Source organism: Equus asinus, chromosome 4 (genome assembly GCF_041296235.1).
Source record: "Equus asinus isolate D_3611 breed Donkey chromosome 4, EquAss-T2T_v2, whole genome shotgun sequence".
NCBI lineage: Eukaryota > Metazoa > Chordata > Mammalia > Perissodactyla > Equidae > Equus > Equus asinus.
Genome location: NC_091793.1, coordinates 78,785,183 through 78,811,325, shown reverse-complemented (window position 1 = coordinate 78,811,325; position 26,143 = coordinate 78,785,183). Strand labels below are relative to the sequence as shown.

The 26,143-nt window shown below is 42.0% G+C and overlaps 1 long non-coding RNA gene across 1 annotated transcript in view; it reads left to right on the top strand.

Moving 5' to 3' along the window:
- The window catches only part of LOC123285284 (uncharacterized), a 112,405-nt gene extending 93,119 nt beyond the window's left edge, over window positions 1-19,286 (top strand). The window contains exon 3 of the long non-coding RNA XR_006526977.2: window positions 19,150-19,286. This is a non-coding gene — a long non-coding RNA (uncharacterized lncRNA). The remainder of the gene's footprint in view (window positions 1-19,149) is intronic.
- Window positions 19,287-26,143: the final 6,857 nt, after the last annotated feature.

The following is a 26,143-nucleotide window of genomic DNA, read 5'->3' as shown; positions in this document are numbered from 1 at the left end:
TTTGTATACATTTACACAATGACACACTTGAAATTTTGGGAAGCTCATCTAAGAATTCCAGGTGTTATTGCAAGGGTAGGGATGTTTTTTGGGGGGAGGTTGGGACTGATAATCCCACCACCATGTACAGGCCATATCATCAATGGGTTGAGCCACCTGAAGAGGCATGGAGCAGTGGAGACCAGAGTATAGGAGGAGGGTTAGCTCAGGGAGACGGCAGGTGATGGAGACCTGAGGACTAGAAGAAGGTTAGCTTTGGAGAGGAAGGATCCTCTCACCTTTTGAGGGTGAAGGGAAAGATGAAATGAGACAAGGGGGCCATGATGTGTTGAACTGAAGGTTCAACCATCAAGAGCTGCTAATATGTAAGGTCTTTCTGAGGTGAGAAGTGAGGTCATCTACTGAAACAGGGTTAGAGATTTAAAAAGAAAGGAACAGATTTAAAATGGCATTTGAGTTGCTTGGTATGTGTTGAAGAGCAGCATCAGGGCCACAGTGTAGTTGGACTTTAAGATGGTTTAATGGGGGGCCGGCCCCATGGCCTAGTGGTTAAGTTCAGTGCGCTCTGCTTTAGCAGCCCAGGTTTGGTTCCCGGGTGTGGACCTACACCATTTGTTGGCATCCATGCTGTGGTGGTGACCCACATACAAAATAGAGGAAGATTGGCACAGATGTTAGCTCAGGGAGAATCTTCCTCAGCAAAAAAGGAAAAAAAAAGAATGTTTAATGGACTACCACTTGAAAACACACAAAGGAATTTTTTTAGTCTAGAAGAAAATGCAGGCAAACATACACTATGGTTCTACTGGAGTGGTGAGATTCTGAATGACTTTTTATCTCTGTATTTTCAAAATATTTTATAATGAAGTTATCTTACTCTGATCATCAGAAAGGTTTATAAAAATATATTTAAAAAGAATGTATGGGGGCCAGCCCAGTGGCACAGTTGTTCAGTTCACATGTTCCGCTTCAGAGGCCCGGGGTTCACCAGTTCAGATGCCGGATGTGGACATGGCACCGCTCATCAAGCCATGCTGTCGTAGGCGGCCAACATATAATGTAGAGGAAGATGGGCATGGATATTAGCTCAGGGCCAGTCTTCCTCAGCAAAAAGAGGAGGATTGGCAGCAGATGTTAGCTCAGGGCTAATCTTCCTCAAAAAAAAAGAATGTACGATGTGTCACATTGTCAATGTTCTCAAAAGTCACCATAACTAATGTCATCTTTAACCATGAGACACAATGGTTTGTCTTCTCTAAGCAGTTTTACCATAGGTTAATCCAATGTTCTCATCTCGCTCTGATAACCTAGGCACAATATAGCTGCCTGTTTGCTTCAATGATAGAGTCAATAAACCCACAGCCATATACATTCTACTCCAGTTGCCCCCTGAACTATTTTTTAAATCAACTAAAAGAACCAAGAATTAAGAGTCAGTCCAGGAGCTTCTCTGATTCCATGAGCTTTTGCAAGATCAGAGTAACTAATAAGATTCTACACTTGTAGAAAGAATTACGCCCACTGGAGCTCAGGAAAAATGATCGGCTGACTCTAAATTAGATTGCTGAGTGTCACCCTAAAAGCTAGTGGTACGCTTGGATTTTATTCATCTTTTTTTTCCACTATGACTTTGAATTAGAGATCAGCTCTCCTCTCTGACTAAGCGTCTTCTCTCACCATTGCCATCATTGATGCCTAATTCGGAAATGAGGTGGTAGGCATTTACATAATGGGAGATTATGTGCTGTTCACTCATAACGGTGCTGGGGTTGTCAATCATCGCACACTTTTGCAGAGCTGTGGAAGGGAGAAGCAGAAATACATGAATGTGAAATCCATCACCTGAAGGATGTTGAAAAAAGAATGAATTCCACTCTAGACTTACTCGGAACTCTGATGATAGAAAATAATAACTTTTATCCTGTGGGGTGGAGGATGGGTTGGGAAAAACCAGAGATTCTCAATCTTAAACTCCAAATGGTAACACTTGGGGAACTTTGAAAATACTGATCCGTCTCCCTCCTCCCTGCCCCTGCCCCCCCATCCAGGGAGGCCCAATTAAATTTGAAGTTATAAACAATTAATAATATTTTTTAGTATAAGTATGTCTCAAATATTGCATGGGACATTCTTATACTAAAAAAATTCCTTATTTATCTGAAATTCTAATTTAACTGTGTGTCCTGTATTTTTACTTGCTAAATCTGACAGCCCCCCTGCCCACCCCAAACCAGATTCAGAATTAACGGGTCTGTATTTTTAAAAAAGTTTCTCATGTGATTCTAATGTGCACCAAGATTCAGAAACACTGGGCTAAACCTTAAGAGGCCTCCTCTGTAAGATGAGGTTGGCAGAAGGCAAACTAAAACAGGAAAGAGAAGGTTGGGGAATGATGAGACCGATCAGAAGAACCCATTGCAACCCTTTAAAGTCTTTTATTTTGTTACCTTATATTCTGTATATTATCTTATATTTGCTAGAACTTAATGAGGAGAACATTCATGGAGCCTGCTGCATCCACAGCGCCTTCTGAACTACCAAGCCCTCGGCCCATGCGAGGCGGGCAAGTCTAGATGGTTATGCAGGCATGTGTAGCGTGCTCTGTATCAGCGACCCTCCCTGCCCTCTTCCAAACTTTGTCCACTGGGGCCAAGGCTGACTGAACCTGAGGGAGGCACATGGCCCAAGACAGTCAGTTTATAGTCTGGACAATGAGGTGGCATGGCGCAAGAGTTCTGCCCAGTATGGTGGCATTGATTAAATTAGACCAGACAGATTCTCTCTCTGTGCATTTTATTTCTGGATACAGAGCGTCAGATGATTGTTCATGGAAGCAGAATCAGTCCAGATAGGTTAGGTCAGCGGCTCTCAAACTTTAATGAGTGCTAGAATAATTTGCAGGGCTTATTAAAACACAGATTACTGGGCCTTGCTCCTAGAGTTTCTGATTCACTAGGTCTGGGCTAGAACCCATGAATTTGCATTTCTGACAAATTTCTACATAATGTTGCTGCTTTTGATTCAGGGGCCACACTTGGAGAGTTATTGGGTTAGCTTACGCTGCAGTGACAAACAAGCTCCAGATCTGAGTGGTTGAAGGAAACAAGGGTTTATTTCTTGTTGGGGCCACATGTTCGTCGTGGGTTGGCTGGGCACTCAGCTCCACCATGTCAGCTTCCTCACTGCGAGACCCACATTGATGGAGCGGCCACTGTCTGGGACATTCTGGCCACCAGAGCAGAAGGGATGGGGAGAGCATGGTGAGGCACACCCAGGCTCTTAAACTGTCCCCATTGGAAGTGACCTGTGTCACTTCTGCTCAATTTCACTGGCCAAAGAAAGCGATATGACCATACATAATTTCTAGTGGAACAGGTAAATACAATGTTATCATTTGCTTAGAAGGAGAGAGAGAGAGACAAAAGATTTGCAGACTGCTCTGATGACCACACAGAGGCTGAAACTAAAAAAGACACACAGAAAGAGAACAGCTTGCAGAGGACATGAGACCATCGGTGCCATGAATTGAAGAAAATCCTGGTTGGGTGTCGGTAGGAGGAGTAATCAGAGGCAGAGGGAGAGAGAAAGAGAGTCACGCAATGGTCAGTAATGGTTGATGATGGTTGTTGAAGCTGCTTTTCACCCTGAACCACATCTAAGGCTGTTGCATTATGTTCTGGTCACCATGGATGTGTTAATATGGATGTGCCATGTCCCTGAGATTCCCAAATCCTTATTCCCACATACACCTGTAAGCTCATAAAACCTTTACCCATGGGGTCTCATCACATTACCAAGTCACCACCAACAGAGCGTGTCCCAGCAATTACACGTAATTTCAAAATAACTCAAGTCTCCAACTTGTAGTTTTCAAACATCATGAAGGGGACACATAGACCAAAATAGAACGTCTTAAAATTTCTTTAAATACATTTTTTTCCACATAAAGCCCCAAGCCCCCAGTTCTTCCCTAGTCCCAGCCTTTGGATTTCTAGTTTTTCTCCTCCTTTTCCTTTTCTCTCAATCCTACATTTCAAGATTCCAAAGGTCTGATTTAGCAAGGCAAGGGTGGGGACCAGCCTGAGCAGGCCCCGCCAGACTCCTCTGTGGTGGTGGGAGAGGGGAAGTCTGGGGATACACCGAGGTTACTAATCTGAGGCATCACAACCTCACAACACACCCCCAGGACTTTATATACCTGAGGGGCACTCAGTTCCTTGTAATAAACAGAGGCCAAACAACTTGACAAGGACTTTCACACCAGAGTAAATGATTTCTTAAGTGAAAAATGTGTGTGCGGGACTTAAATATTTTGACAATGTTAACAACAGAAAGGACACTGGTTAATTTTCATCACTGCTCAACTGTTCATCCTTTAACATTGAGCTTAGACATCTTCAAAACGTCCCCACAGGCGCTACAATTTGGGGTCTACTCTGGTTGTTTTCCCCCCATTTGCCTGTATAACACATGGGTTTATCATGAACCACGTGATTATTTCTCTACTACTCTCTCCTGTTCACTAAGTGATTGGGCTTGAGCCCCGAGTTTCGTCCATCTCCCAGGATCATTTTTGTGACTGCTTCTTGAGACAGGCTACCAGTATTTCTTTTGGGTTCAAGAAAGAGGTCTCCTTCTCTGGGCCCGGTGCTTTAGCGCATTTTGGGTCTGCCTCTCCTCTGGCCTCAGCCCTCCCTGCAGGGTAAGGAGTCCTGGAGACCAAGGGCTATGCCCACCTGGAGCCCTGCCTCTCATTATCATCATCATCTCATTCATCCCTGGAATTCCCAAGGGCTCTGAGTCTGCCTCTAGGGCCTTGTTTCCGGGTTCATCCTCCCAAGGGCAGAATATGACGCCAAACACACACCCCAGGCCCAAAGGGTGGCTGTTTGGGGGTGTGTAAATGCAACTTGGACCTGTAGACTGGGAATTTGAGACCCATTGTGGTGTGGAGGGGATCTAGGGGTGGAAAGAGAAGGGGCACAGTTTATGGGCCAGGCACCAGAGCTCTCTGAAATATCGGGTTTGGGTACAGAACTTCTAGGAGCCCAAGAAGTTTAACTTCAAGCATGGCCTTCCCCATGGTTTCAAGCTGTATTTGTTAAGATAGGTGGATAGAATATATTTTGACAGTTTATTAGCTTGGCTTATAACCTATGGTCATAAATGTGGTACATAGGTCTCCATTTATATCCTTTCCCCAGAGCCTGTAAATGTTAGAATCTGGCCTAGGGTGCAGGTGGAGAACTCAAGAGGCTGGACCCAGATCTTGTCCTGAGATGATAAGGAAGAACCTGTCAATTTCATTCCATGGTGTGAACACTAATGTGACTGCTTTGACTATCTAATTTTACAGATTTAAAAAACACTTGGTTGTCCCCAAATCAGCTTCTCCAAAGCCTCATAAAAGAGCCTGGACAAAAAAAAGGATAAATGCTTATATCTGACTTAGCCAGCTTGGCTCTCACTTTAGTCCATCAACTGTATTGTGTGTAATATGCTGTGCTGCGATATTAAGAGCACTAATGCTAGAAGTTAAAGACCCGCTTTCTAGGCACTATAACTTGATGGCGAAGTGCACAGCTTTAGAGTCAGAGAGACACAGGCTAGGAGGTCAGCTCTTCTGTTTACAAGCTGAGTGAACTCAAGCAAATCTCAACCTCTCTGAGCTTCAGTTTCTTCATCTATAAATGGGTTAAGGATCTTTGCCTTGCATGGGTATTGTAAGGATTTAATAAAAAAAAAACCTGAAGGTGCCTGGCACATAATATGTGCTCAATAAAGAGTAGCTGATCCCACTACTGCTGTTTGTAGTTTTATTTCTACTGTTAAAATTGGCTGTGCAACCTTACATCATTAAGTTACTTAAACTCATTTTTAAATTAATTAGAAAGAAATAGAGTAGCACATTCACATAGTTAAAAAATCAGATATGAAAAGATGTATATTGAAAAGTCTTTCTTCCATCCCTCTCCCTATCCACCTAATTCCACACAGCCTTGTCTTCCATAGGTAACCACTTTCATTAGTTTTTGGTGTATCCTTCCAATATTTCTTTATTCATATATAAGCAAATATGAATATATATTCTTACTTTCTCCCTTTTCATACACAAAAGGTAGCACACTATACATACTTTTCTGGACTTTGCTCTTTTCACTTAACAATATATCTTGGAGAGCTGTCCCTATCAGTATGTTGAGAGCTTCCTCATTCTTTTTCATGGCTGCATACTATTCCACCATGAAGTTTCTTTCATTACTCCTCTAGACAGAAACAATTGGATTGTTTCTAATATTTTGCTCTAATGAACAATGCTGCTGTGAATGAACTTGAACATGTGCCATTTCATGCAAGTAGGTGTACCTGTAGGATTGGGGTAAGTGGAGTGAATGAAATTGGTAATTTTGACAGATAATGCCAAAGTGTCCTCCATGGGGGTTATACCATTTTGCATTCCCTCCAGAATGTCTGAGGTTTAAGTCATGTGGACTTTTCATTCATTTTTTCCTGTTAAATAGGACCAATAATAATGCCCGACTGTATTAGTTTCCTGGTGCTGCTGTAATAAATTACCAGTAACTTAGTTGCTTTAAACAACACAACTTCTGCTTCCATTGTCACATCTTCTCCTGACTCTCTTTTATTCCCCCGTATATGGAGCTTTGTGATTACATTGGGCCAGATAATCCAGGATAATCTCCCCACCTCAAGATCCTTAACTTAATCCCATCTGTAAAGTTCCTTTTGCCATGTAAGGTAACACAGTCACAGGGTTGGGGGTTAGGATAGACTTCTTTGGGGACCCGTTATTCTGCCTACCACAACTACCTACTGCACAGGATGTTGGGAGACCCAAGATAGAGAAATTACCTGTGGAAAGTTATAGAGTTTGCTGGTTCCTTGTCTGTCTCCCCAACTAGAATATAAGACTAGAGGTGCCGTGTTTGGTTCAGCTCTTTAGTCTCTGTTTATGCCTGATACCATTTGATCACAGAGTAGACTTTTATATAATTGTTTTATATTTTATATATTTTATATTTATATTTAAATTTTAATGTTTGAAAGAATGAATTAAATTCTTAGAAAAAATATAAAGCCTTATGCAAAAAAAGTGATTATTTTTTTAAAAAAGGGATCTGTATCCCAGTTGGAAAGAAAGCTTATCTCATTAGACAAAGAACAGTGGGAAAGAAAACTGTGAACTCTTGAGCCAGTATTTTGTCAAATTTTGCAAATCCATAATACAATGTTTTTATTCAAAACACATGTTTTATCTCTCAATGAAGAAAATGCATCTGCCCATATCTAAAAGAAAAAAAAAAGATTTGCAACTTTTCAATTTCAAATTAACATGCAAATAGTCTGTCCCACTTTTTCCAGGCTCATGTCCACTGAGTCATGTGTCCACGGACCAAAGAACAGAGTGGAATAAAGCTAAGAATACACAAAAAGGGAAGAATTCAGTTTTCTACGCATTGAATGGAGGCAACTGTTACAGGAGAAATTGGAGGTGATAGCACCTCTAGGAAAAATGCCACATATGCCCACGTCTCATCTGTTATCTTATTTGTCATCACCTCATAAATACAAACCTTCTTTCTTTATAAAGGCAAAGACTGACCAAGCCTGTCTTCCAAACGCCTTACCTTTGTTGGGGATAGGAAACCCTCAAGCAGTGATGAAAAAGATGGGCTCTGGGGTCTGCAGACCTGAGTTTGAACCCAGTTCCAATACAAAATGATTTTGAGTAAAGTATTTAATGTCCCTAAGCCTCCCGTGTTTTGTCCACTAAACTGTGGATAATGGTAGTACCTCTCTCATAGAATTGACATAAACATTAAATGATATAATACTTGTAAAGTGCTTAGCATAGTGCCTCAATAAATGCCAGCTACTGTTCTTATTATTATCAGTCCCTCTTACTGATAATAGGGTTAAAATTGGTTATAGGGTCAAAACTGAGGCTTGAAATCATCAATAGCTATAGTAATTCTGATCTCTCAATGGCAACCGTCCCACTTCGACCATCACCCACATCCTTCCATTGACCCTACCACTTTCTCACTATCCATTTCCCTCTTGGTTCTCAGCTCCTTTTTCTCAATTTAGATTCCAAGTACATACTATACACCTTCCCTTTAAAACACCCTTGACTCCCTTGGTCATCTCTGTCTCTCTTGTACCTGCCTGGCAGAGCCGCAATTACTTGCCTACCCAGCAATTGACAAAAACTGGAGAAAAATCACACAACCGTGCACATCAAAACTATTTAAATAATCATACCAAAACGTTATTTGCCTTTTTCACTGTGTTGACATTTGCATTGATAGTGCCAAAGCAATGATGGGTAAAACTGATGCCTCAGCAGGAACCAAGGAAATGACATGGAGCCACATCAGCTGTGATTGTATTTTCACCATTACGCACTTGCAGTTAAAAAAGAAAAAAGCCAGTTCAACTTAAGAATGTCCTTGATGAAGCAGTAGAAATTATTAATTTTATTAAATCTCAACTCTTGATTATGTATCTTTTTAATACTCTGTGTGGCAAAATGGCATGTCTGCATAAAGAACTTCTGTGCATTCTGAGTTATGAGCTAAACTAGCCACTTTTTTCATGAAATGCCATTTTTACTTAAAAGAATGACTGGCCAACAAACTATGGCCATTAAGACTTGGATATCTGACAGAGAGTTTCTCGAAAATTAACAAAATGAATCTGTTACTTTAAAGAAAACGACCAACAATATTTTTTGCCAATGATAAAATTCTAACTTTCAAGTGTCCCAAAATTAGAATTTTGGAAAATTTGCATCCACATCTGTGAATTTAACAGCTTCTCAATCCTTAAAGACTTTTTTGATGATATTGGTAGTGATATTAATGAATATGACTTTTAAAATATTGTATAATGAAATGTGTCAACACTGGGAGGTCTGCATAATTCAGAAAACCAATATTGTCCAGGTACTAGAATGCGTGATGTTACAAAGTCATTCCAAACGCAAAATAGACCAATGAATTTTAATGTAACAGAGTACAAAAAATTCATCAACTTGGTTTCAGATTCCATGTTGCAACTAACTTTTAAGAAACTACCACCTGCTACATTTTAGTGTAAAACCAGAGAAGAATATCCAAAATTATCTAAAAAGACTATTATAATAGTCTTCTCTTTTCCAACTGTGTATCTGTGTGAGCCCAGGTAATCTTCATATCCTTCAACTCAAACTACATACTACAACAAACCGAGTGCACAAGCAGACGTAAGAATCCAGCAGTGTTCTACTATGCCACATATTAAAGAGATTTGAAAAATTAAAAGACACTGCCACATCTCTCTTTCTCTCTCTCTCTTTTTTTCAGTTTTGGAAAATATGGTTATTTTTCATAAAATGTTAACATAAAATGGAATTGTTATTTTTATGTGAACTAATAAATATTTTTAAAATTCTCAGTTTTAATTTCTAACATGGTAAATATTCATGGATCTGACTCACATAAACAAGAGCTCTTTGGGGTGCTTAACAATTTTTAAGTGTGTAAAGAGGTCCTGGGACCAAAAAGTTTGAGAACCACTGATAGAATGCAAGATAGGTAATATAACCTTTACTCAGAAAGTCAGAGCAGAGTTAGAGCAGAGAACAGTGGTTGTAATAAAGGTCTATTTCATTATTGGTGGGCAGAATCTATATAAATACATTTAAATAATATGCACTTGACTGTGCTGGTAACTGAGCAGATAATCAATTTAACCAGAAGCCAGCAGGCAAGTAATTATCTAAATATTCTTCTTCTGATCATCCCTTGATTTTATCACCCTCTTGGGAAAAACCAAATTGGAAATATAATAAGGCCAAATTTTCTGCTGTTCATGCCCAGCTTCCAACTCCAGATCAGCCAGCAAGAATTTCAATCCAGGCCTCAGAGTCTGAGTGGGGTCTGTTCAATTAAAGTACAGTCGTTGACTTACAGAAAAGGAAGCAGTGAGATCAGTGGATATTTAGCTGCAGTAGCAAATGCAATTCAGTTGGTGCCTGATGGGTCCAACTGGGTATCAAGGTCCTTACATACTTTTGATAGACTGAAACTCCAAATTCTGCCCATCATTGATGTTGGTGTGCAGCGGTCCACTACAAACTTACCCCTTCTCAGCTTTGATTTGGCACTGTCAGTGGTCACCTGGCCAACTCACCAGCCCAGCCCTCAAAGCCGAAGGCAGTGATCCAAAGATGGCAGACCTGGCAAAATCAGGGTCAACATCATGTCAAGGTTTATACACTCCTGTTTGCAAGCCGTCTACATTTGATCACTTTTCCTTCCTGTATTTGTTGAGAAGTTACTATCAAATGTTGGTTTCAAACCACCAAAAAATCTGGTCTTTCATTTCTATTACCAAAACGTAATCCGTGTTCCTGACTTCCTGCGAAAGTCAGGCCACATCACCCTCTTTGTATTCTGTTAGGTCTCCTTCACTTTCCTGCATGAGTTTGTTTTCACATCCAGTTTTACCAACCCCAAATCAAATCGTTTGTTGAAAATGTCTCTGGCTGCTTTGCTAAGATCAGTATGTGACAGAGAAATAGGTGCTGGTTTCATTAATGTCTCCCCATAAACTGCCTTGATGCGACCTCAGGAGGGGGTGATTTGGTGGTTGCCTGAGGATGCTGATCTACCGCGGCGGCTGGAGAACAAAGTGAAAAAGAATTTATGTTTCTGACTTCTACTTTGGTAGTGGATTTTGCCTTGTTCTCCTCTGAGATCTGGAGATTGAAAAATATTTGTTGAATGCACACAGGCATCAACTTTTTAGATCCAGGAGGACTCTCAGAGATTTGGTCCCACACCATCGCTTGCTGCTGAGAACACTGAAGCCAGACAGGGAAAGTGACTTGAGAGTCCAGGGTCACACAGTGGCCAAGCTGGGATGCCCAGTCTCTCTTCTTTCTACTACCTTATAACCGCAGGCGCCTCAAAGACGCAGATCCCTTATCTGTCTGTAGATCACAGATTTGGGTCACTTAGCTGCAGCCGGGTGCCACTGCAGCCACGGTGTGATGGACATTTGCGGTATTTTCCTTCCTAGGATTTCTTCCTCTACCTAACAACATCCACTCCCCTCTTCCCACTCGCAATTCATTTGGTTTCAGTGTGGATAACCCCACCCGCTCGTTCCAGCCTGAACAGTGGCCAAGATGATTGGCTAGAGATATGAACATGTGACCCAGATCTGACCAATCAGACTCAGTCTCAGGTCTTGCACTGTTCCTATGGAGAAGAATGGTAACTGTTTGGTAGGATATAAAAGTGGAGGGATTCATGGTCATTTTACCACCGCTTGGGAAGAGACTGACTGAGAGGGAAACTAACCCTGAGGAAAGCAGAGCTAAGAAAGAGACGCTAAGAGCAAAACCGAAAGAGAGAGAGAGAGAGGGAGGGAGGGAGAGAGAGAGAGAGAGAGAGTGATTGATTCCTAGTGACGTCCTCCGAGCACCTGAATCCAGCTGCATTTGAAACAAGATCTATCCCTGGACTTTTTTGTGATATGAGTCAATACACTTCTTTTTTTGTGTTAAGCCAATTTAAGTTGATATGTATCACTTGCAACTGAAACTTGATTCCCTTGGTACGCTGAAATTCTGCTTCCTGGTGAAAGCTTGGAGCTCCCGGATGACTCTTTCATTCATTCTGCTTGCCACCTGTTTTGGCACATTGTAAAAGTCCTAGTTGCTGGGGGTGGTTTGGTCTCTGGGGCATCCTGCTGGAGCCTGTTCGTGAATTGTCTCTGCTTGAAGCAAGGATCTCACTCTCTTGCCCTCTGAGCAGGCTAAGTCCCTGCGCTGTGGGTGACCTGGTTGCCACTGCATCCCCATTTGACTTTGGACTCACCTGCAGGGACTGGAAGGGGATGGCTCACTGTCCTCAGGCCTTCAATAGCTTTGTTCCAAGGAAAAAGCATGACTCGCTTCTCTTCTGTTTTAGATTTTAGGTTTCTATTGGCATTGGTATCTCTGTCTCTAGAGGAATAGAAATGATGAATTCTCATGCTAGTGAGTTAAAAGGAGCTGGGAATAGTGTATATGCTTGTAATAATGACATCGTATGCAGAATATCGGGTGCATAATGCAATTGTGTGCATAACAATATTTAGAGAGTGCTCACCCATAGGCTGTGTAAATGAACACATTTTGTCTTCTGCATCAATCAAGGGTCCTAGCAGAAACTGATGGCACATTCAAATTAGACAATTTGAGAGACTTTAATTAAAGGACTATTTGCAAGGTTGTGGGTAGAGGGTAGGGAAGCTCCTGGGATACTGCAGTACCATAGGGCTACAAACAGTGGGGTGCAGCCACCTTTCCTAGGCCTGGAGAGACAAGGGGAAGGAGTAGTTCCCAGAATCCAGATTTAAATTATGTAACATGTTCCTCTATCCATCAACATAAATGAGAAGTGATGTTGCATTCCATGTCTGTTGTTTTGGCCTGCCCAGCATCCTTTCCCCTTTTTCTAGTAAGAGTGCTCTGGCTTCCCTTTGGAGATGCCCCTGCCCCACCCGCAGTTGATGTGGTTTGTGTTGTGCTGACCTCGTGTCCCCAGATCCCCTCCATCCACTCCCTTCCTGCGACCAGCTCCACTTCTGGCCAATTTGTGTGTCCCATCCCCCTAGCCACGCTATGGGCTCAGAGATGGGCAGATGATGTCAGTTAGTCCAGTGACACCCATCCTGAAATCCTTGTGGGACATTTTGGGAAAGAGAAACCCTCTTTCCACTGGGATGGCCAGATGTAGGGAAGTTGGTCTGGAGTTGCAAAACTGCCTGTCTGAAGGTAAAGCCAAGAGGGAAAAACAGATGCAAGTAATGGCGAGAGATGACTTTCTTTAAGCCCTCAGAGCCAGCTCTGCCTGAAGACAACTCCACTTGGAGCCAGTATGATGCCTTTTTAACATAGGCCAACTTGAGTAGTCACTTACAAATGAAACAGTCCTGACCAACAATTTATCTTTAGTTCTTTTTTCTGTAAATTTGATTAAAATTCCAGATAAAAAAATAAATGGGAGTCAATCTGACTTACAGATAACAGCTAGCATTTATGGAGCACCAACTATCTGCCAGGGGCTGTTCTAAGAGCTTTACATATACTCACTTATGTAATCCTGACAGTAACCTACAAGGGACTCTGTCCCCATTTTACAGATGGAGAAACTGAGGCACTTATTGGGCCCCACTTCCATCAACCCATGTTCAACACACTTTCTGCTCTTACGTTAGAAAAATATTACAAAGACCTTGCTTCCTATTTGAGAAGTCGCCATTGAAGTGAGCTATTGTACTTTTAAGGGTTCACAGTTTATTTCTGCTTCCAGAAGTGTCTCCCTGGAGCCTCATTGGAGGGGATAAGAGAGAATGATGGCAGCTACAGTGCAAGATCACAAAGGAAAAATCAGTGGTAGGCTGCTGCCGCATGAGGAAGTCTCTTTGTGCAGAAGGAAGGTTAGGAGGGTTCTTCTCTCTCTGTGAGATTAACTGAATAAGCAAGGGTAGCACACTGCTCTCAGAAATCTAGCCTCTACTGAAAGAAGACGGATTAGGAAATAACGGTGTGTTGCCATGGTGGAGGATATGGGGAGTTGGCTCTTCTGCTATCTCCCAGCAACCATTTGACAAGGAGCTGCATTAGACTTTGAATTACAGGCAAGAAAGCTACCACTTGACTTGGGGATCATGTGAAAAAGAACTTTAATCAAGCTACCTTGGTGCCTTGAGAGAAGCCCAGATTTATTAATAGAAAATAAATACAATGTCAAGCGTCCCTAACGTATACCTCAGTGGACCATGTCCTCAGTTGGATTAGTTATGAAAGCAATGAAAGTTTTGCTCATGAAAGAGCCTTCCACTTTACTTTTCTGAAAGCAGCATCCTCATGCCAGGAAGGATTAGCCCTTGTTTGCAAATGCCTCCACTCAGGGCCCAAACCAGAGGGGAGATGGAATCTGGGATACCTTCTGGAACAGAGTCGCCAATTATCTTCCTTTTCTCCTTAGCCACTAAGTCTTCCAGGTATTTCTAAGCTACCATATCTCTGTCTGCTTCATTCCGTTGAATTGCTGTCTGGTGTTTTGTGAGATGGATGTTCTACAGTTTCTTCTACCATTCCCTTCTTCTTGGGCACTTAGGCTCTTTCCAGAGTTTTGTTATAACAAACACTGCTGTCCTCAACATCAGGTTAATGCTACTTTGTGCCCACGTGCAAGCAGGTTTTCTATGAGAGAAACCTAAAAGAGATTTGCTGGGTTGAAGAGTGTGCACATTTAACATTTTATAGCAACTGCCAAGTTGCCTGTCAAAATGCTACTGATTTTACATTCTGACCAACAGCTCCCTGTGAACACCCTGCTCCCTTCCTTCTGAGGGCCTTTGCACATGCTTTTCTCTTTAACTGGGATGCTTAAGCTCAGTCTCAGCTCAAGCTTTCCTTTTGGGGAGCCTCCCCTCACCCCCTTGGCACAGTACCTGGCAAAAAGTAGGAACTCAATATACGTTTACTGTATTTGGCATGAGGAAATACGATCTCCACCTTTAAGCAGTTTATAATGTATCTGTGATACCGACCCTGATATCAGTTTCCCCACATTAAACCCAGCATATATGGGGTTAAAACCAAAACACTCATTCCCTGCTTACTCTCTGGCTTCCTGGCTCCAGAATCCACTATCCTCCATGGAGACAGACACCGTCAAGGACAAGCACCTGGACTATCTCCTCCCACAAAGAGATACGGGGTGGTGGGAAAGCTGCTGACCAGCAAGGTCATGAGCTCCCTCCTGTCTGCAAGTGTCTCAAGGCCAAAGACAGGCTGGTGGGAAAGCTCCAACCAGCAAGGCCATGTGCTCCGCCTCCCCTACCTAAAACCCCAAATAAAAACCCTTCCTTTTAGCTTTTCAGGGAGTTTGGGATTTCAGCATTAGTTGCCCTCTCTCCTTGCTCAGCACTGTGCAAAATAAAATAAAATAAAATTCCTACTTTCTTCCACCACCCCCAGTGTCAGAGATTGGCTTGCTGCGCAACAGGTGAGCGAACTCACTTCAGGTTGGGTAACATCTGGGGTAGAAAGATACAAATATCTGAAAGTTTAATCCCGTTATCTAATGTAAAGGTCTGTGTTTAGCTATAGAATGGGCACAAGAGGCAGCATGGGGTGGTGACTCAAGCACTGGGAAAGGATCAGGAGACTTGGCTGGAGGGCCCACGCTGATGCTGAGTGTCCTGGGAGACTCTGGGACAGTCGCCTAACCTTTCTGCGATGACATCCCCTTAGCTGTAAGGGATGGGGAAGATAACGCCAGGCTACATAGTAACGCTTGGTAAACACATTGGTGATTAAGTGTCAGACTTGGGGTAGCTGGTCAGTTCCAGAGAAACTCAGAGAGGGAAGAAATAACCTTTGGCCTCTGTGGTTCCATAAGTCTCTATGGAAGAGGCAGTGTTGGAGCTGAGCTTTGAGGGGATGGGCAGAAATTAGGCAATGGGGAGGACTGTGGAATATTTCAGGCAGGATACTATCTTGAGAAGAAACAGCACAAAGGAAATGAAGAGACAGACAGGAAAGAATCCAATTTCTTTACTTTATTGTTAACAATGAGGAATTAAGGGAAAAGATTAATTAGCTTGTGAATTCTGGCAGTTTATTTCACCTATCAGCTTTGAAGGAAAACACACCTGGAGGCTATTAAAAGAAAATCTCCGGGATAGAGGGTCTGCCCAAACCTGGAGAAACCTGCGACTCTAAATTAATTTCAGTGAAATTAATTTTTTTTAAAATAGCACACTATTGAATTTAAAACAAACAAACTAAAAACAGTAGGTGTGCAGATAGTTAAGCTAATAATCAAATGTTCTTATTGCTTTGAAGTTTAATTTAGTTGTCTAAATGAATTTTAACTTTCCAAATCCACAACTCAGTAAGCAGGTCTTTAAAAAATAAAACACTGACACTTGGTTGTTTTGTGTTCAGCTTTGAAGAACCAAAAGTGACATGAAAACAATATTTTTATTATTGCTTATCTGTATTTTCTGATTTTTTTTACAATGTGGTATTACTTGAAAAACTTTAAAAGTTCTAAAATAAAAACAAAAGCAAGTTAGAATAACCTCTGAGTTTTTTGAGCCCATAATCTCCCTTCTCTGGCTCATTTGCCTTCTGTGTAGCCATATAGCCTAAGAGATAATGATAGAAAGGAATCCTGATGGCAGCAGCAGGTCCTCTAGCATCTATTTACATGTGTGTGTATGTGTGTGTGTGTGTGTATTTATGGATGCCTTTGCACCTTGTCTACATTTTTGTGATCCTGTAGACTTGCATAGTAGCAGTAAGGCTAGAGATCATCTCTTCTTTGGTTAACCTTTGGCCAGTGCCAACAACTGAGTGACAGATCCTGTTACTAATGGATGTTGCCCCCTAGTGGAAAATCAAGGGTCTGTATACATTTGAGACGGTTAACTGGGCACGGTGCAATTTTCAAACCACTCTATCTGTAATGCAAGAGAGATGAACCCGCCTAGTCTCAAGCTCATCTGTCAAACCTGGTTGCGGTAGAAAGAATCATGGTCCCTGTAAAGATGTCCATGTCCTAATCCCCAGAATCTGTGAATATGTTACCTTACATGCCAAAAGGGACTTTATAGATGTCATTATGTTAAAGATATCAAGATAAAGAATAACCCTGGATAGTCAGGGTGGGCCCAATGTAATCACAATGCTCCTTAGTAAGTGTTCGGAAGCAAGAGGGTCAGAGTCAGAGAAGGTGATATGAATACGGAAGTGGAGAGAGAGCTGAAGATGCTATGCTGCTGGCTTTGAAGATGGAGGAAGGGGCCGTGAATGCAGGTGGCTTCTAAAAGCTGAAAAAGATAAGGAAATCGATTCTCCCCTAGCATCTGCAGAAGGATCTCAGGTCTGATGACACCTTGATTTTAGTGGTGAGAACCGTCTTGGATTCCTGACCTCCAGAACTGTGAAGTAATAAGTTTGTGTTGTTTTCAGCCACTAGGTTAGAGGTACTTTGTTACAGCAGGGATCAGAAACTAAGATGCTTGAGAAAAGGAAAAGTACCTATGGGCATGCTGTTTGGCAGACCTGAAACTCTGACCCTGGTGCTGTTGCTTTTGTGTTAATCACCCAGGAAGAATGTGCAATGGATCCTTGAAAGTCATGACACTATGAAAATGCATTTAAAAGAAGGGAAGCATTACTCTCTCTGGCCCAACAGGGGAGGTCAACCAAGGTGGCATCCTTACAAAAGCAAATGATGATGAGCTTGACATTATTACCTGGCTGATTGTTCTTTGGAGGAAGAAACTTTGTTTTAGATTTGCCCTAAGCTAACATTTGTTGCCAATCTTCCTCCTTTTTCCTTTCTTTTTCTGCAACAAAGCCACAGTCTGTAATTGTGTATAGTTGTGAATTCTTCTGGTTCTTCTATATGAGCTGCTGCCACAACATGGCTACTTACAAACAAGTGGAGTGGTGTGGTTCCGTGCCCAGGAACCGAACCCAGGCCACTGAAGTGGAGCATGCAGAACTTTAACAGCTAGGCCATCAAGGCTGGCTCAGAACTTTTGTTTTAGGAAACATTTTTTGCCCTAGACAATAGATATATCATATGTGCACTGTAGAAAACTTGAAAAAGAATGAAAATCATCCACAACTTAACCACTCAGAAAACCACTATTTCAGCATTTTTCTTCTAAGTTTTTGCAATTGTTCAGATTATAGAGTATAAGCAATTCTGAATCCTTTTTTATTTAATATTATATCATAAGCATTTCCCACATTGCTATAAATCCTTTGAAAATATTGCTTTTAATGATGACACTATATTCAACCAATTTTCATATTCTAAAATTGACTTAATGTTGCTATGTTATTGAGCATTTAAGCTCTTTGGAGTTTCCAGTACAATGCCTAACAGTGCAGTGAACATTTTTATGTAAAAATCTTTGTTTGAATTTTGGATTATTTCCTTAAGATAGATATCCAAAGACAAAATAACTAGTTTAAGGTTGTGGATAATTTCAAGTTCTATGAAACTTATTGAAACTTATTAACAGTTTATATTGGCTGGGAAATCTGCATACAGGAATATTAGATCAGTGGCTTTCAAACATGTTTTATTTACTCACCCTAAAAGACACATTTTGTATCATAGCCCAACCCACACTTGCACACAAACTGAAACAAAGCTTCCTCTTTCAACATAAAATGCACTTCTATGATGTCATGTATTCTATTATCTTCTATTCTACTTTTTATAAAGATGGTTTTGATTCATAAGGTGATTTCGGGGGCCTGTGAAAGGGTCACGACCCAGTTTGAAAAACACTGCTTTAGATCGTGGGTGCAGACCCAGCTGAGTGTGATTCGTTCGTGCGTGTAGAAGGATCATAGAAACTACCCCTTCTAAAAATATCCCAAACCTCAAGTTTCCTGCCGCTTCAAGAAACATACAATAAAATGATCATAGCACTCGATACAGACAACATATGCATCGAACAGCTGACCAGCCTTCAAAAAACCTGAATTTAGCTCTGCCGTAAAGCCTAAATGTCATCCCTATTCGTTCTGCATTTTGGATGTTTGTCAGTTCACGAAATTCTCACAGGTACACGCCTTGTGATTTCTATGCCTTTAATAACGGGAGAAGAAGTGGCAACAACAGATCCTTAAAATTCTGAATTCTGTGAGATTTTGATGTAAGTCACACCTTTGGTGTTATCAACACTATTGTGTATCTGTGACTTCTAGCTAGGCTTTAAAAAAAGAGTTCGATTGCCCAGCTAACATCTGGGGAAGGCAAATGAACAAGTAGTGGGTTTTTAAAAATAGAGAAAAGGACATGGAAGAAAGAACCCGTCTCTAGTTTTAGATAGGTGTTAGATTAATTTTCTGGATTCAGGTCTAAGAGAAATTCCTCCTATGTGTTAAATGCTACCATTGTGATGAAATATTTTTTTTTAAATCCACCAGCAGATATATCAAAAGCATACTGTAGGCCACTCAGCTCTAAATTTTATGAGAGTTAAATGCCAAACATTTCTTGAAACATACTGTAATTTTGATTGCTATTCTTTCTCTTTTTTTTTCAGTTGGCAAATAAATGGAGAACACTAGAAGAAAGACAACAATGATGAAAGAGTTGAATGTTAAAGATTGTGAAAAAGTGCCTCAAAAATTATATTACCTTTTATTTATGATTCATTTTTCCTTCAAGGAATTCAAGGCACTTCACAGATATTCCCTCATAAATTTTTACCATCCATTAGTGTCAGAAATAGACAAAACAATCTTATGTACACCTGAAATTTACATAATGTTATAAACCAATGTGACCTCAATAAAATGAAACAGACAAAATGATCTTATATTCACTGTATAGGCAGATTTAGAGGGAAAGAAGAGCTATGGCCAAAGGACCTGCTCAGATTCAGAAGTCTGGACAACAAGCTTACAGTTTTTATTCTAAATCACCACCTCACATGTGACCCTCCCTTCAATCAGAAGCCTCTCAGGAGTTTGAGGTTGTGAAACCAAAGTTTGTTTGTTAAACACAAGTGGTACCACTCATGCAAGGCGCTGTTCCAAGTACTTTCCAGAAATGACCTCAGTATTTGTAACAAGCCTATGAAGTGGGTGTGACTATTATTTCTATTTTACTGATGAGAAAACTGAGACACTGAGATATAAATGATGCCCAAGGTCACAGCTAGTGAGTGGTGGAACCAAGGTTTGCAGATGACACATCAGGCTCCATGGTCTTGACCATTACTCTCTGTTGTCTCTCATGTTCTAAAGTAAATGAGTCCTCAGCCTTTTCATTTGAAAGCCAACCTTCCCTAGGATCTTCTGTTGTCTGCTATGTTGGAGCACAATTTTTGACATGATGATTTTTGTCAGAGAAGGAATTCAAAAGCCTGTGTGTGTGTGTGTGCACATGTGCGCACGCATGTGTGTATCACACACATTGATGAAGCAGGATGGAAGTTCACCCACTACAACTCAGATGCAGAAAAAAGTAACCTAACCTTACATCCATGAACTGAGCCCTTCCTGCTCAAGACAGCCCCGCTTCTTGCCCATGCTGAGGAAGACACTTAAAATTCTTTATTATATTTAACTCAGTCTCTTCCAGTTTAAAACTGTTAATTGTGGGTAAATAGTGGACTCAAATTCACTTTCTATTTCAGGGCTGTATCTCCCTTCTTGGGCACCTCGGTACAGAGAGAGGGCCTCTGGGTTTCCATTGCCTTCCACAAGGTGGCCCTCATCCTGCAGGGTATCTGGGCCATTTTTACACATGATGCTGAGGAGTAGTGGGTCCTGGCTGGAATTTTGGATGTCACTGCTACAGTTGAGGGTCACTGCTACAGCCTTTAGTCACAAGGTCCTATGCTCTGTCGTCTCCTCTTCTTGATGTCCAGGGCTCCTCTGGTGTACCAATTTTCTTAGCACTCGCTCATCCCCTACTGGTACTTGCGGGTCTTCCTGGAGCCCTTCGTGTGGCATGTAGACTGGTCCACTGGGACCACTAACTCCACTTGAATGAAGCTGCTCCCCCACTCCCTCAAGGCATCAAAAGCAGGGCCATTGCCCAATGTGGGACTTCTCTGAGCGTCCTTCAGTCTCCTCTGACATAGAACCCCAGTGTTCTCAGGTTTCTCAGAATGTTAACAGTGGGTTCTTTAGACCCTTCTGGGACTTCCCACCCCATAAGACAAGTTAAGACATTTGCATCTGACCTTTTGCTCTCTCTCCCTTTCCTCTTTCAAACATTTTACCCTTATCCAGGTTCTTCCTATCTCTGTGATCCAAGCTTTGCTGCTTCTTATTTAAGGGGAAAGTTTCAGAATTTAGGAAATACCTTTTTCACTCAACAAAACCCACCTTTCAAGATTATTATCTTCAGCATAGACTTAAAATCATTTTGAAACTTAAAGCTGAGCTATGATTTCTTTGATCCCAGTGGCGTCCGCCTTCTTTCTGAAACAAAGAACTGTTGAAGTACTGTCGACGCCGGATGGGGAGTGCTCAGCGATGTGACTCACAGGAAGGATAAAGAGGATTCCTTCACTTAGGTACCAGTTTTAGAGAATAATGGGACTTCAGCTTAAAAACCTTAATTATAGACTACTTATAGGACTGATATTATGGGTAAATACACCTGAATGGGCTCTTTTAAGAACTGCACTGTAAACCACTGCCCATGGCCCTGTCTCCATCTTTCTTCTCTACTGCAGTCTGTCCTCAACCTTCTCTAACAAAAATATTTTTCTTCCTTCTCCATTGGAAATCCTTTGACTTTCTATCACCTTCAGGATTAAGTTCAGTTTCTTCTGTGGTCTGGGCTCAGCCTAAAGCTTCAGCTTTCCCTGATGCCACCCTTTCCCCCAATGCCTTCTATACCCCAGCTGCCAAAAAGCAGAATTCCCTGGAGTCCCCCCTCAGCCTCTGGCGGCCACAACAACAATGCTTGTACCAACTTAGTTGAATGCCTTTCATCCTGGCCAATGGGCTTGTCCTTCAAGGCTGGCTTCAAGTGACATCACCCCCAGGGGGATTGTCCTTATAGACTTGACATATTTTCTGAGTTTGATGTATCTCTTCCGAGTACCTGAGGCCCTACTATCCTAATAGTTATCAAGTTGTGTTTTAATTGTTTATCTATGTCTTTATACCACCAACCTCTCATAGACGTGTGCACACACACACACACACACACACACGTATACACGAGAGTATGAATTCTGAAAGGCCATAACTTGTCTTTTCATCTCTGTATCCTCAGAATCTAGCACAATTGTCTGGAACACATTAGATTCTCAAAAATTTTCATTACTGGGAAAAAGAATGACAGGAGGAAGAGGGAATTTAGGGGATGTCAAGGCTCAGGAGAAGTAAGCATTAAGCCTGAAGGTGTTCTATTGATTGCTATGAACAAATTCTAGAATGACAAACACCCGCTCCTATAGGCGTGGGCTTTTTCCCCCTACTTGATTTGCAACTACTCACATATTTTATTTTGTCTTTGCTATCAACAAGACTATTCGTATCAGGATTGGCTCATAGTGCCTAGCACAGAGCTTGGCACTTAACAAAGCTCAGTAACTATTTGCTGATTGACTTGTCCAACTTTCCATTTTGCCTCCCAGGACACAGGTGACTAGGACCCTCCTGTTGATCTGTGGTAGTGAGGCCCCTCTCTTAAAGCCCCATGTAAATTTTCTCATTCCACGGGGTGCCCATGCTCTTGAACAGTTGTTTCATCTATGAATGGAAGTCCAAGGTGAAGTCTTGAGGTGAAACAGAAATCTTGAGGTGAAATGGAAACCCAAGACACCCTCAAATCGCCCAGTCTTCTTAGTAATTTTTATTTGATGCTCCCAGCTAGAGGATCCCCATGACAAGCCTTTGGCACAACTAGCTTTACCGTCCCACCCCACTCCTCTACCCTTCCCAGGAATATAGCACACAAAATCAGCAAAAGTAGTAGATAAAACTTCTTTACAAGTCTAATAGAGGAAAAGGGACTAGTCCCTATTAAACCTTATAAAAGCCATAACTTGGATCAAGAACTCTGCTCTTGAATGGTCTCAACTGTTTTTTTCGCGGATAGCTTATAACCGAAACCATTAAACGCTTAAAATGATTTATTGTATATAATTGTGCTTAATTTCACTGGATGTAACTAATATTTCAGCCTTTTCTAGTATGTAGGTATGTAATGAAGTTACATTTGCTTTTGACGCCCAAATTAAAATAGTGTGAGCCTTAGCCAGCTTTACTGTGAGGTATCAGCAACCTCTTACATTCTATTTATTTCTGGAAGTCTCTAAAGGGGTGCCTCACAAATGCTTAGAAGCCTGTTTGTCCACTAGTTGCCATGCAGCATCACCATGTTCTTTCCCTTCTATCCAATACATTCTGTCTGTCATGTTCTGGCTCCCCCAGGCCAATATCCGTTGCTCTCAAAACTTCCTAAAGGAGCCTCACTGTGTATTGCCATTGATGATGGTGCCCTATTGCAAACTAACCTCAGGGATGGTTTTGGGAGATTTCAGTGGATCCTCATAATCTTGTTATAAAAAAACAAGTCTCAGACCAAACTCTGCCACCCTTGCAGACATTTATTACAGATTCATTAGCAAGCAGCAGGGACCAAAACGTTCCCTTACTCCTCCTCTGTAATTTCAATGAAATTCCCGCTCCTTACCATTTAGGTTGCTCTGACCACATCCTTACCTGAAAGTCCACTCGTGGAAGTCACTCTAACATCCAGAGGTTCAATTCAGTGAGGGTTAGAGTTGGCTTTGGCAAACAGAAATCCTCTGAGACAATGGCTGGTTATGGGATCATTTAGGAACACTCCTTCCTCAGGGTGCTGGATTCTCACTTCGTGATTATAAAGGGTGGGCAATGTCTCAAAAATATTTCATCCAGCCTACATATCTTCAATACCATTACTTACACCAATTAGAATGCATTTCCAACCATGAATCATGTTAACCAACAAGTCGCTAATTTCATCATTGAAAAGCAATTTCCAATATTCACTATTCTAATTAGCAAAGCATTGATGGAAATACTCATATCAGTAGCACTTTGTTGTGGCCCCTCTTGTGCATGCCAACTGATCACCCCAGGAACACCTAGTGTTGCTTTGGACAGCTGATATGCTTAGAGATGATGCTTGAACTAACTAGCACATATGTAGTCACACCTGGTCTGTGATGAAATATTTAAAGCAATTGACAGGCAAGGTAGCATGCTCCTGGAGACATCAAGAACATCTGTTTCAAGGAGTTCTTTCCTGCTGTGGCCAAAGTCCCTGCTTCCTGGACTTCTGGAGCAGTTTTGGGAAAAATATGAACAGAGATCCTCTTATCTGCTCAATGACCCCTATGCCACACTTTGTTACTGGCCGTGAAGCAGTATTGTCCATAAGACTACCACTAGCCCTCGTGGTGTCTCTGTGTAGATTAGAAAAATGCAGCCCTTCCTTCAGGTGGATGCAGCTCATGCCAGGGCACCTGACTCAGTGATCAGAAAGTGGGCTGGATTTTGGGGCTCACTCCCTTGGCCAGATGCTCTTGTGCAGGGTGGAAGGAAGGCCCCAACTCTCCGAGTATAGACTTCCTTTATGGGGAGATTCTATATGTTTTGCAAAAAAAAGCCCCTGAAGGCTTTTCCCTCATGATTTATTAACAGTTGTCCAAATGCATTCTCATCGTTAAAACACATACAGGGGCCGGCCTGGTGGTGTAGCGGTTAAGTTCCCAAGCTCCGCTTCAGTGGCCTGGGGTTTGCAGGTTTGGATCCAGTGTGTGGACCTAGCACCACTTGTCAAGCCATGCTGTGGTGGCATCCCACATAAAATAGGGGAGATTGACATAGATGTTAGCTCAGCGACAATCTTCCTCAAGCAAAAAGAGGAAGATTGGCAAGAGATGTTAGCTCTTGGCCAATCTTCCTCGGGAAAAAACCCACAAAAACCCCAAAAAACACATACGTACACACAACCTAGTAAAATGTAGAAAAGTAACCACCCATTTCCACAGGAACAATCATTCAGGCAAATTCTAGTCTCAGTTTATGGAGAGCCAAGAAAGACTGTGCTTCCCCTCCCTCACTGTGCCCTCGATTTCCCCCACCCCCTCAAAAAACAAACTCGTAGATTTAGAGGAAGACAATTTAGCCTTGTGCCTATTTATATGATTAAATTAGAACATTAAAAATGGACTTCAAGTAATGTATCAGTTGGGATGCTTTTAGCGGCAATGAACAGAAAATCCAAAATGGCTACAACTATAAGGAAAATGTATTACTCACTTAGCCAGAAGTCTTGAGATACAACAGCTGCAGGAGTAATTAATCCAGTGGCTGAAACAAGTTGTCAAAACACTAGATTTGGGGGCTGGCCCAGTGGCGCAGCAGTTAAGTGTGTACGTTCCACTTCAGGGCCCGGGGTTCACTGGTTCGGATCTCGGGTGTGGACATGGCACTGCTTGTCAAGCCATGCTGTGGTAGGCATCCCACATATAACGTAGAGGAGTATGGGCATGGATATTAGCTCAGGGCCAGTCTTCCTCAGCAAAAAGAGGAGGATTGGCAGCAGATGTTAGCTCAGGGCTAATCTTCCTCAAAAAAATCGACCCCCAAAAAACCCCATTAGATTCTTTCCATCTTTCCACTTTGCAGTCCTCATCATATCAGCTTAGCTCCCTTCTTGTCACAAAGTGGCTGCAGTGGTTCTTGGCTTCACACACAGACATGACAACGTCTGGCAGAGTAAGAGAAACGTTTTGCTTAATATGTTTTTTGTTTAATTAGTGGGGGAAATCCTCCCCAGGATGTCCTCTTCCCCTAGCACATTTCCCTCCCATTTCTTTGGGATACCCAACCCAATGACCGGCATGGGAAATGGGTCACCAAGATTGGCCTTAGACACAATCACTATTCACCCCCGGAGCTGAGATCAGGAAGAGTGCAGGGTTTTTGTGCAGGTGCACAAGTGTGTGAGATACTTATGTTCAAGGATATGAATAAAGTTCAGGGTGGCTGGAGGGGAACATGCAAAGGGGGGATGCAGGGGCACAGCACCCCACGTGGAGGAGTTGACCTGCCACACCCTAGGCATTTAATACTCATTTGAAGAAATTATCTTGAAATTAGAATCTTTAAAACAAAATTGTTTTTTATTCACCACTGCTCTCCACTGTGTGTCTTCTAACCATGACTAAGTAGAAAAGGATAAGATCACTTATCTCATGCTTTCCCATCTCCTCTGGGGAGGACTCTCTGTGAGGCGTCAGCAAGGTTGTGTGGTGAAGCCGTTCATGACAGCAGGGCTCAGGCGTTCCTCTTGGGACCCACATGCATGATTCTTCTGGAGGCCTCGCCTGGGCCAGAGCAGCAGTTCTGAGGCTACAAGACCCCTCAGACCACCGGACAGGACCTTCTTTTCTATACCTAGGCCACCCACACGCCTCCTACCTCACTCAATGCTGCTGTTGAGGCAATATTGGAGAGAATCTGCATTTTCACCCAAAGAAATTTACTCATAGTTTCCCAAATTAAACTTCTTGC